At 47.5% G+C, this 12,961-nt stretch overlaps 1 protein-coding gene across 1 annotated transcript in view; it reads right to left on the reverse strand.

Annotated features, from left to right (window-relative positions):
• The window catches only part of LOC146835060 (vitamin D3 hydroxylase-associated protein-like), an 824,670-nt gene that overhangs the window by 211,589 nt on the left and 600,120 nt on the right, over positions 1-12,961 (reverse strand). The window lies entirely within an intron of this gene.

Genomic DNA, 12,961 nt, shown 5'->3' on the forward strand with positions numbered 1-12,961 from the left:
AGAGCATCCCATTGAAACACCGGAGCTGCAAAAGAATGATGGAAGCCATTTAGACAACCCTGCTCCAGCAGCGCAGGAAACAGACACCTCAAGTCTGCGCAGTTAGTCCTCAAAAGTCCTGATGACAAACTGCGCAGACTCGACTTCCTACCTGCAGCCTCTACTACACCCTTTCCCAGCTTGTCAGAGGGCAGGACCCTCCTCCCTGTGACATGCTGGGAAAGAGTGGGCTGCCAGGATCACGTAACATGAAACTCAGGGTCACTAATGTTCGCAGCAACAACAGCCCCAGGGCCGGACTGGCCCCAAGCAAGAAGGGGTGTGTGTAATTTAGTTTTTTACTGATGATGAAAATAATTTGGTTTTACTTTTGTAGTAGCGTGACCCAGGGGGTAAAAGTAAAGGGGGCAAAGACCTGACGCCTTCACGCATAAACCGCCACTGCCCACCTGTGTGCATGCGCACCAGTTCCTGCACGGCATAGACTTTTCAGTCCATGCCATGCAAGAACTGTTTTTGGCGTTCCCATTGTGGTGTCCATTTTCAGAGGCACAAATGCCAAAAGCCAGTCCGCCAGATAGGAGGAATCTCAATCTGCCGGGTGGTCTGACCACGGCTCTGGTAGTGCAGCAGCAGGGCATGGCAGACCTGGTGACACACTGCCAAAGTCGCAATCAGGCCCTAAGATATATATAGTTTCCCTACAGGGCAGCACAGACTTAAAAATGTTCTGTCTGTTGCAGTTATTACAGATAGAGAGATTCATGTAGGAAGACATGGTGTAGGTCAGTGATTCATAACCTGTGTTTTTTAATCTGCTTTCAACTGGCCCCCCAGCATATAGTACCATTGTTTGGGCAGCACTGTAAGAGTGAGGTGCTCTGTTTGAAAAACACAAGGGACCTGGGTTTATACTATTTCAAAAAACTAATATCCAACTTAAAATATCTTGAAGTAACTTTCACACAATCAGACAACAAGTGCATTAACCCATCAGGACATATTAGCGTTATTAGAACCTGCGACCTACTGGTGATAGACAGATCACTACAGCAGTCTTCTAAACTCTGAAGGTTACCATTGGTAGTAGATGGGCGGCCTTGAAGCCCACAGATAGAACGCAAGATGCCTCTTCTAACCTGCACATGCCGAGACCGAAAAACAACAGATTTCGCACAGGGAAGACCTACTGGCTTTTTGTATTTAGAGACGGGGAGATCAAGGGCCTCATGTAGGTGGCATACACTTTACCGATTCTAAAATACCGAATCATACCGATTCGGTATTTAAGAATCGGTAAAGTGTATGTAGGTAAAAATTCGGTAAATGTTACCGAATCGGAGTGAGTCGGTAATTACCGAATCGGTATTTACCGATTCGGTAATGAGGCATACCTTCCCATTGAGGGGAAGGTATGCCTCATTACCGAATCGGTAAATACCGATTCGGTAATGGGGGAGCACATGCAAGGGTGGCAGGGTGTCACATTGACACCCTGTTGCACCCCTGATTCGGCCATGTGTGCACATGTGGCACACATACATGCCCTAAGGGCATGTATGTCTGCCACATGTGCACACTTCTAAGCGCTTTTACATGCTTTTACTCATCCATACTTTATTTACCACCAACTATTAGTTGGTGGTAAGTACCGACTCTAAACAACACCCACACAGTCCCCCTACATCTGATTTCTGTATTCGGAATTTACCGAATCATTAAAATTACCGAATCGGTAAAATTACCGATTCGGTAATTTTACCGATTCGGTAAATTCCGAATACAGAAATTCACCCCCTACATACCAAAAGCCAAAATACCGGTCGGTAACGGTATAATTACCGAAAATCGGCCGTTACCGACCGGTATTTGGCTACCTACATGAGGCCCCAAGTGATTTATCTGTAATCACAAAATGTTGAACTAAGGCTAGGGAGATGATATGGTGTCTCTTTGGGAGAGGATGTGGCCTAGGAGCCAGAGCTGGCAACTATGGGACTGGTAAACCGGGTTACATTTTCGGTGTTGGCTTAACAGCCTTGATTTTGGGCAAATCACTTAATCTTGCCTACCAAAATGAATGAGTCCTAGTGTAAAGTAACTGCACAATAAAATAACTGGTGCTTATGTAAAGTGCTCAAATACCTTCAGGTTGTGTTGGTGCTACATAAAACGGCACAAAAAAACAAATATGAAATTGATGAGGAGGGGTCTGGGGGAAGAGGGGATCTGTGCAAAGAGAGTTCAGCGTGGGCAAGCAGCGACCAACGGGAGGTTGACGGGCAACCAACAGCAAATGTGGGCTGCCATGGGGAGATTAAGTGACTTGCCTAAGTTTATGGTGTCCTCGTAAAAATACTGGTCTTAATGTAAAGCACTCCAATACCTTCAGAGAGTGTGGCACTATATAGAACTGCACCCAAAAAAGTAACTAGTGCTAATGTAAATCACTGCAATACTTTCGGGTGGTGTTGTCACAATATAAAACTACAAAATAAAATGTGAAAAGCAGAGTCGTGGATCTGTTTAAAGGAATTCAGCGGGGCAAGCAGCAACAGGCAGGAAGTGAATGGGCAACCAACATCAAATGAGTGCTGCCACGGGGAGATTAAGTGATTTGGCCATAATCATAAAATGTGTAACTGAGGCCAATGCTAGGAAGACAATGTGGCGTCCTCTTGGGAGAGGGTGTGGCATAAGGGCCATAGCTGCCGACAATGGAGCTAAGAAACCGGGTTCAAATTTCAGAGTCAGCTTAACATGCTTGATTCTGGGCAAATCACTTAATTCTCCCTGTGCCTACAAAAGTGAAGATGTCTTCATGTAAATGAACTGGGGCTAATGTAAAACTCTCTAATACCTTCAGGGGGTGTTTGCGCTATTTGAAAACGTGCAAAAAGGTACTGGTCCTAAAGTAAAGCACTCAACTACATTTGATTGGTGTTGGTGCTACAAAAAACTGCACACAAAAAACAGAATCAGAGTGTTACGCTCATTTACAATAGGGAACATGAGGAAATACATTGCACCAGCAACCACATTAAAATGACAACTTTTGCCATGTAAACTGAGGGGCAGGAAGACCTTGATGACATCAAGATTCAGCCCGTCTCCTTTGAAGGGAATTTAAGTTAAGCAAACATCCCACACCGGTGAATGCGGAAAATGTAAGAAAGTGTTCCAATGGGAGATATTTTAAGAAATAGAGTTCCACCCTATGAAAGGAGAAGCAACAAGGTGAGACACGAACAGTTCAATCATTTTCCACAGGGGAAAATTGTCTATGCAATAGCTTCAAAAGACACAGGTACTGTTGAAGCTCTAAGTTTTGTCAAAAAAGGACACGCCCAGTATGGTATGGTACGGTCAAATGAAGCGAATGTTTGGGAACCCACCAAGTGGGTTAAAAGGCCCCTCACACACCAACCTGGTTGGTGTCATGCTTCATCATCGGGGCCCCAACCGGGTGGCCGAGTGCCTCCCGGTTGTGCTGCGACGCCTGGCTACAGCGGAGCTGGTGTAGTGCAAAAATGTGATGTGGTGAAAATATAAAAAATACCACTGAGAATCCTTACCATAGGAAAATTTATTATTGGCGGCTCAGGGTATTGGTTAAAAGGATATGTGGTGCAACTAAATATAGGAATAATTATCTATTAGTTGACTAGGTGATGGGTCTACATGTTTCAGCTCTCTAGTAAAAGTAATGAGGAGCTTTCATCAGGACCAGTGAGAAGTGAGTGGCAAAAGGTGTAGTGCCACGTGGTGAAAAAAATTAAAAATGGGGTTACCTACACACTCGCTAAGGTGTGTGGAACGCTGTGTCAACACATTAGCGGACACTTGGCGCAAACACTATGGCTGAGTGAAGGCGCTGTGCAGGAAGCGGGAGGGGGGCGCTTCTTACAACCAAATTGGTTGTGAAACTGCCATCGCTTTGCACCTACTGTGGCCTCCCGAGTACCCACATCATATTAGACTTAAGAGTAATGTTACACCAGCTAAACAAAGACTTAGAAGTGTACCAATCAATGTTAGAAAAGAACATGATAAGTGAACTTGTGTCAGAAGGGATCATTTATCCTGTGGACTCTTCTGAGTGGGTTTCTCCCATTGTTTTGGTTCGTAAACTGGAACAAATATTGAGAGCATGTGTTGACTTGAGAGCGCTGAATGTAGGAATTGTTTTGGATTGTCATCCCCTCCCCAACATAAATGAGGTTGTAATCATGTTGGAGGGTGCCAAAGTGTTCTCAACACTCGATTTAAGGTCAGCATATCACAAGATTCCATTCACAGAAGAGTCTAAAATGCTAACTGCATTTATTACTCCGCAGGGTTTGTATCAATATACCAGGATGCAATTTGGGTTAGCTTCGGGTGCCTCAGTTTTCAAAAGAGTTGTGTTTAATATCTTGAGAGATGTAGACAACTTTGTGAAATGTTTTCAGGATGATATTTTATTATTCTCATCCAATGAGGAAGAACATCTGAAGCACCTTACAGAGGTATGTGAAAGATAAAAAATAAAATGGTCTGACTCTTAAGGCACATAAATGTAAAATGTTTAAAGAAACTGTTGAGTATTTAGGTCACACTCTTACACGTTGATGGTATTGTAAATGCCCTGGCTTCAATAAACAAGGAGTAATTGCTGTCCTTCGCAGGCATGTGTGAATATTATAGCAAATTTGTAGCCAATTTTGCTACAAAAATGGAAACTTTGAGGAAGCTATTAAGACACAAGGCAATGTTTGAGGCATCAGACTGGATATGAAAAATCTTTTGCAGAAGCACCTCTGCGCGTCTGGTGTGGCGCCGCCCGGCTCCGCCCTGACGTCGTCCACGGACATGACGTTAGCGGAGCCATATACGCTCCTCCCTGCGTGCTGACATCAGTTTTCGTTGGAGAAACTTTTCCGCGTCAGAACGTGGAGCCATCACCAAAAAACTGTGAGAATATGGGAACAGTGTGCAAAAATGATGAAAAAGTAGGAAGAAAGTGACAGGTGAGACAGAGCAGTGCTCTGAAAAGCCACCCCGCAAGAGAGAAGGCCAATCAACGTGAATGGGAGATAAGGATGTGGAAAAACAGCCTGACAGAGGACAGAAAGTCCGCATCAAGAAAGTAAAACAGTGATGTTGAACAAGTCTGGAACACCAGACTAAGGAGAGGTCACCACAAGGCGTCACCAGAAAGAGACGTCGCAACCCCAATAAAGGACCTATAAATGTACAGAGCCAAGAGATCTGAAGTAAAAGGCCGCAGGGGTGGCAAAGACCACAAGGCAATGGAGAAGGGAAGAGCGGGAAGGTGCGAAAAAGCATGAATAGATTTCACATAGCACAATCCAGACCTAGGGCTGGAAAGAACACATCTGTCAACATACCGCCCAATCTTGAGAAAGGGCGGAATGGAGCAGAGAAACAGAACAAAGCAGTCTGTGTTGGAGTGAGAGAATATCACTTTGAAAAAGGGCAAGCCACCCAAAGGGCGGCGAATATAGAAAGCCCCAACCTGATAAGGTCCTCGCAGAACGGGGAGGACGGGTGGGCTTTAAGGAATCTGCGGCTAGACTATGTCTCTACCAGATACATTGTTACCGAAGGTAAGTAACTCGTTCATCTGATAGAGACGTATAGCCACAGATTCCTTAACTTAGAATAGATACCAAAACCATACCCATGGAGGCGGGTCTGCCACTGAACCCCATCAAGTTCTAGAGGGAACTCAGTCGTCCATAAGGCGACTTAACAGCACCGTCAACCTTTGTAATGAACCACAATGAGGACAGTAATGATAGCGTAGTTAACCACCAGACCATGAAGCTCTAATGAGAGCGGAAACAATGGGAGGCAAAGGCACCAGAAGCTTTCAAGAGCAGCACGAAAACCCCGTTGTGTATACCGGGTTGAGAGAGGGAAAGCACAGAGCCAGAATGCCCGTGGCGAAGTGAGAGTTCATAACTTCCGAAAAGGAGATGAAACAACCCAGGGTTTGAGGGATCCACAGGATCCGAGGTAGCGACAGAAAGCAAAAGCAATTACCGGTCGACCAAGCAGAACATTGGAAAAAAGCAGTGTGGAACCTGCACCTTCAAGGCACGTGGGGCAGCAGTGACAAGAGGCTGACCCTTACCCAGCAAGTGCCAGCATGAAGAAGAAGCCATATACTAGATATGCTGGAGTAAAAAGGTCATGACTTCGCAAGAAGTGAAGCTGAATCGAGGGTTTGAGAGATCCGTCGGATTTTTAGAGTGCCTACTGCAGCAAAGCCTCGAGAGACGGTAACTGGTATGACAGAGACATCGCACACCGGCCTAATATGTACAACAGTGAAAAGGAGCCCTGTTGAAACTGGTACCAGCAAGACACAAGAGACAGCCGTGGCAGGATGCCAATCCATGGCCGGAAGGTGCCAGTAGTACGAAAGCACAAGACATGCCAAGTACTAGGCGGTCCATCACAACATGTGAAAGGGCCGATGACAAGCAGTCGAGCGTCAACAAACAAGAGCGAAGACCGAAGGTATCAAAGCATACCGGAAGTTATCTAAGTATACCGTGTGGACGCTGGAACCACATGAAGTAAGCAAGAACCCCCTGTAGGGTAGCGGGAGCAGCTCAGAGGCTCACAACAGCAAGAAGACAATGGCCCAAAAGGGCACCAAGCAAGCTGGACACCACATAAGAGCTGGTGGTAGAAGCAGACCGGACCAGGAACCCTGGATACCGCATGAATGATATAGCCTGCATGGATCTGCCGGGTAAGAACACAGAGCAGATACAGAGCAGGAAAAATAAACACAGAAAAAAAGAAGCGTGACACAACAAGAGTCTAGACTACGCTAAAATGACTCGCAGACATGTGAAAACTGGATAGGGCAATATCCAGAGCAGTAAGCAACACATGCCCCTTGCCTGATCCCCCACAAGGCAGAGTAGGAGAAAGAGCCAGGCACGACAGTGGAAAAAAGTGAGCACAAATGTAAAGGCCCCAGACACCAAGGAGCGAGTATTCCAAGGAAAACACGCCCCTTTGAGAGTGCACAGTATGAACCCAAGCAAAAGCGTGGAAACACTCATACGGAAACAGCAGGGATAAGGACACTGCTGTAGGATAAGCGGCCAGAAAGAGGCCATGACCACATTTAGCAGAGAACATATGCTTATCCACTACCATGAAGGACAAACCGAGAAGGGGCTGTACGTCCAAGTTGTCCTAATAAGAACAATAATAAGCAGGCCGCACAGCGACAAATAGGGTGTCATATGTGAAAGAACTGCGACAACAAGGTGTCTCACTAGGCGTGCGAGTTAGACACCGCACGGCACGGAACCTATGCCAGGTTCCGTTGCACTACAGACAGAACAACCCTAATGTGTAACAGAGCAAAGCTATACAAGGATCACTGTAGGAAGAGACAAGTGGCTCCCAGCAGAATGTCCGCTCGAAGACTCCATAGGAGCGTACCAAGGCAAAGGTAGAACCTAATGCCAACTGCTACCACTCTGTCTAAAAAACAAAAACTATATGGTTGTTGGCGATTTCAACATCCATTATGAGAAAACGGATGCCCCAGGATCTTCCCAATTGGAATATGACATGGGAATTCTCCAACTAAGACAGTGGATAGTGGGTCCCACGCACCTAGCTGGCCACACCCTAGACCTACTATTTACCAATATCGAATCCACCGATAAAAGAGAAATCCTCCCCCTATCCTGGTCAGACCACTCCATGATATCCTTCTCATTTAAACTTCCTAGTAAACCTCCAAAGCCTAAAACAGCCCCTCTCATCTCTAATAGAGCTTGGAGGCTAATCAATGAATCAAACTTTGAGAACTATTTCTGTGAAGTGGACGCTACACCACCGGACGATTCCCCTGTCTGCAACGATGTCGCCCTATTAGATGCCCGAATACGACAAACATTAGACATACTAGCCCCCATGCGGGAACCCAGGAAAAAAACCATAACAGACAAATGGTACACCCCCCACCTAAAATTTTTTAAAAAGGATTGCCAAAAACATGAACACTTATGGAGACAGAAGAAAGACAGTGAAGCAAGACTAAATTATACCAACAAACGGAAGCAATATATTTCGGCCATTAAAGATGCAAAGAAGGTCTATGTTACCCAACGCATTCAGGAGAACAGTAACTCAGCTAAAGAACTGTTCAGAATAGTAAAGGAGCTTAGTAAACCTTCGAGCATCTCACAAACCCTCACCCCCTCAACTGAGGCTTGTGAGCTTATTAGCACTTTCTTTTCTGATAAAATCAAAAAAATATATTCTACCTTCACCCCCCTAAATACCTTCAGCACCCCAGACAATCCTTGCAGGACTGTTATTTCATCAGAAAGATGCAAAGACCAATCATACCCATGCAATGCACCTCGCCTAACCAGTTTTGAACCACTCTCTGAAGAAGAGGTCTTAGCGGTATTGAACACAGTCAAATCCGGTTCACCCTCGGACCCCTGTCCCCACTTCGTGTTCTCTAGAATCGCACCCACGCTCTGCCCCCTCGTCACCCAACTCTTCAATAAATCACTTGTCACTGCCATCTTCCCTGAGGCATGGAAACACGCCTTCGTGACCCCCCTTCTGAAGAAAGCGGGATCTGATATTCTCAATTCAGAGAACTATAGACCTATCTCCCAGCTCCCTTACCTCTCCAAAGCCTTGGAGAAGTTGGTCAACGTACAATTGACTAGGTATCTAGAAGACAACTCTCTTCTGGATCCCTCCCAGACTGGTTTTAGAGCTAACAACAGCATCGAGGCAACGTTGCTGGCAGTGTCGGACAGTGTCAGATCCTCCACCGATCAAGGTGGAGCAGTGGCACTGATACTGCTTGACCTGTCAGCGGCGTTTGACACGGTATCCCACGACTGCCTGCTGAACATACTCCTTAGTAAAGGAGTTCAATCTACAGCACTGAACTGGATTCAATCTTTCCTAAGCAACCGTACCCAGGCAGTGCATATGGGCCAGTTCTACTCAAAACCCAACCCCATCGGCTGTGGGGTCCCTCAGGGGGCCTCACTGAGCCCCACTCTTTTCAATGTCTATATTTCATCCCTGGCTGACATTGGAAGGAAGTGGGGCATTGGCATCTGCTCTTACGCAGATGATACACAGCTGATGGTGACCATGAACGAAGGGCCCGAGATAACCAAAAACAAGCTACATGACTGCCTCTCCGAGATTGCCCAATGGATGCACAACCATTGTCTAAAACTGAACGCTGGCAAATCGGAGATCCTCCTGTTCGGTGGAGCCAAACGTGTGTGGGACGCCACATGGTGGCCACCTTCACTGGGATTGGCCCCCATTCCCAAACAACACGCCAGAAATGTGGGAATCATTATGGATGATGCCCTGTCCATGAAGGATCATGTTCGCTCCCTCTGGGGCAAGGGTTTTGCTATATTAAAACTCCTCGCACGGATATATCCTTGGATACCCTTGGACTGTAGACGCTCAGTCACACAGGCCCTATTGGTCAGCCGCCTAGAGTATGGCAACGCACTATTTGAAGGGATGAATGAACAACTATTCTCCCGCCTACAGGTCCTGCAAAATCAGGCGGCCAAACTGGTCTGCAATAAAGGCAAACGAGACTCGGCATCGGAATGCCTAAAGAAACTCCACTGGCTTCCGATGCGTCAGAGGTCTGCCTACAAACTGCTTAGCCATGCGCATAGAGCTTTACATAAAACTGGCCCTACAATTCTTCAAGGGAAAATTGAGTTCTATGTTCCCAACAGGAATCTACGGTCGAGTCAATCAGCCCTGGCCAAACTCAAACGAATCTATAAAGTCAGAACAGGCGGTCGCGCCTTTTCCTACCTGGCAGCCAAAAGGTGGAATGAACTACCTACCGACCTAAGACACACTATAAACTACCTTCAGTTACGAAAAAAAACTGAAAACACATCTCTTTCCCAAAATGTAACCTTCCAGCATATGCCTTCAGTTGTCCCTCTTGGTTCACAGCGCCGTGATATCCCTTGGGATGAGTGTCGCGCTCTATAAATACAGCAAATAAATAAATAAATAAATAAATATCCCACATAGGGTAAGGCTAATCTCCAGGAGGGTCGTCCTCTTGGGTTAAACACACAGTCAGAGGACTGAAAAAACAAGAGAATCAACCAAACGGCTGTACTGAATGAACATAGAGATGGCTAACCAGTTATAAACACTAACCGGTCACTATATCAACCTGTGCATTAGGATGTGCGCCAGAAAATAATGCAGAGAATATGGCATCAAGATTTACTGCAGCCCGGACAAAAGACGGGAGACCGCCGAATCCGCATGGCTGTCAAAAAGATCCACTCCATTGAACGACAGATCCCAGAGGGCATCCCGAATATGATCTGGGAAGCAACTGTCCCGCAGCCAAGCATGACGGCGTAAAGCCACAGCACGAGCAAGGACCTCTCCTATAGAGTCAGTTGCATGGAGTGAAGACCTATGGGAGAATTGTGCCATGCTTCTGCTATGCAGCAGAAGACAAAGCAATTGTGTCAGTGGCCCTTCTGGAATAGAAGAGAGAAGGTGAGCAACTGAATCCCAAAAAGCGGAGGATGTGTGCGCAAACACACAGGCCGTATTTAAATATTTAAAACCCAGACGCTTGCGCTGGCAGAGGCAAAAAGCCGGTAACCACAATCCAGCCACCTAGACTCCCTGGTGGGAGGTAACAATGGCAAAGAGGGTGAAGACTGTAAATTAAAAGCCGCCTGAACAACTAGGCCCTGAGCCGTTGGGTGAAGAGACAGACAAAGAGGATCACCCGGAGCAGGGCGGTGCCTACGAGCAATAGCCCGATTAACAGGGTCACCAGAAGAGAGTCTTGACCTTGTGCCACGCAGGATGTCAAGCTGAGAGTCTCCGAAGGCATGGCTTGGCAGTTCGGGCTGGACTGTTCCCATGAGGCACAGGATCAGACTTATTTGCATATGGCCATGTCTGAACTGGGGTGGTAGAGTGGGCTAAAGAACGGTGATGGATCAAACCCGGATCTGTTGACTGGGTGTGAGTGTTTGATTGGTTCTGATGCTCCGTCCATCACCACCCCCTTTTGAAACGCTTTGTTCGCCATAAGTTGGCAGGGTATGCTCAGACGTGAGTCCCTTGCTCACTTTGCCACTGGATTCAAGCAAGCCTGGCTGAAGACGGCTGAAATGACAGAAACCGGTCCTAGGAAGCTTGTTTCCGGTCCAGGGAAGGCATGGCTTGGCAGTTCGGGCTGGACTGTTCCCATGAGGCACAGGGTCAGACTTATTTGCATATGGCCATGTCTGAACTGGGGTGGCAGAGTGGGCTAAAGGACGGTGATGGATCAAACCCGGATCTGTTGACTGGGTGTGAGTGTTTGATTGGTTCTGATGCTCTGTCCATCACCACCCCCTTTTGAACCGCTTTGTTCGCCATAAGTTGGCAGGGTATGCTCAGACGTGAGTCCCTTGCTCACTTTGCCACTGGATTCAAGCAAGCCTGGCTGAAGACGGCTGAAATGCCAGAAACCGGTCCTAGGAAGCTTGTTTCCGGTCCAGGGAAGGCATGGCTTGGCAGTTCGGGCTGGACTGTTCTCATGAGGCACAGGGTCAGACTTATTTGCATATGGCCATGTCTGAACTGGGGTGGCAGAGTGGGCTAAAGAACGGTGATGGATCAAACCCGGATCTGTTGACTGGGTGTGAGTGTTTGATTTGTTCTGATGCTCCTTCCATCACCACCCCCTTTTGTAGCGCTTTGTTCGCCATAAGGTGGCAGGGTATGCTCAGACGTGAGTCCCTTGCTCACTTTGCCACTGGATTCAAGCAAGCCTGGCTGAAGACGGCTGAAATGCCAGAAATCGGTCCTAGGAAGTTTGTTTCCGATCCAGGGAAGGCATGGCTTGGCAGTTCGGGCTGGACTGTTCCCATGAGGCACAGGGTCAGACTTATTTGCATATGGCCATGTCTGAACTGGGGTGGCAGAGTGGTCTAAAGAACGGTGATGGATCAAACCCGGATCTGTTGACTGGGTGTGAGTGTTTGATTGGTTCTGATGCTCCGTCCATCACCACCCCCTTTTGTACCGCTTTGTTCGCCATAAGTTGGCAGGGTATGCTCAGACGTGAGTCCCTTGCTCACTTTGCCACTGGATTCAAGCAAGCCTGGCTGAAGACGGCTGAAATGCCAGAAACTGGTCCTAGGAAGCTTGTTTCCGGTCCAGGGAAGGCATGGCTTGGCAGTTCGGGCTGGACTGTTCCCATGAGGCACAGGGTCAGACTTATTTGCATATGGCCATGTCAGAACTGGGGTGGCAGAGTGGGCTAAAGAACGGTGATGGATCAAACCCGTATCTGTTGACTGGGTGTGAGTGTTTGATTGGTTCTGATGCTCCGTCCATCACCACTCCCTTTTGTACCGGAGAGTCTCCGAAGGGCAGCAAAGGTTCTACTTCAACAGGCTCTAAATGGAGCAGATATAATAAAGGATCAGAAAGTAGAGGCACGACAGGAGGCTGAAAGCCGAGTACAGCAGCCGCCGCATGAATAGCGCGCGTGAAGGCATCACCAGATTCAGTCGCCATCCGTGTAGGTGACAACAAACCGTCAGTAGGAGACGGTTGAAGGCTAATCCTGCCACTAGACATGAGGAGTGGAGGAGCTGGAGCCTGACCCCAAGGCCAGGCAACACAGGGAACTTCCACCCTGGTTCCTTGATCTGGGGAGTTCAGTGAAGCATCAGGTTCCAAATGGGGAGGCGTAAATGGTTGAACTGGCGTTGACAGACGCCGTATTGGAGACCTATCGCAGCCCGAGGAGTCGGGGGAGCAACCATCAAGGGAGGCGGAATCGACGCCGGTACCGACGTCGATCGACGCCGCACCGGAGTCTCCTGGACGTCGACGACCTCCACAGAGGACGCAAGCGGGACGCCGATCGACG

The sequence above is a fragment of the Triturus cristatus genome, chromosome 4_2, assembly GCF_964204655.1.
Source record: "Triturus cristatus chromosome 4_2, aTriCri1.1, whole genome shotgun sequence".
NCBI classification, from domain to species: Eukaryota; Metazoa; Chordata; class Amphibia; order Caudata; family Salamandridae; genus Triturus; species Triturus cristatus.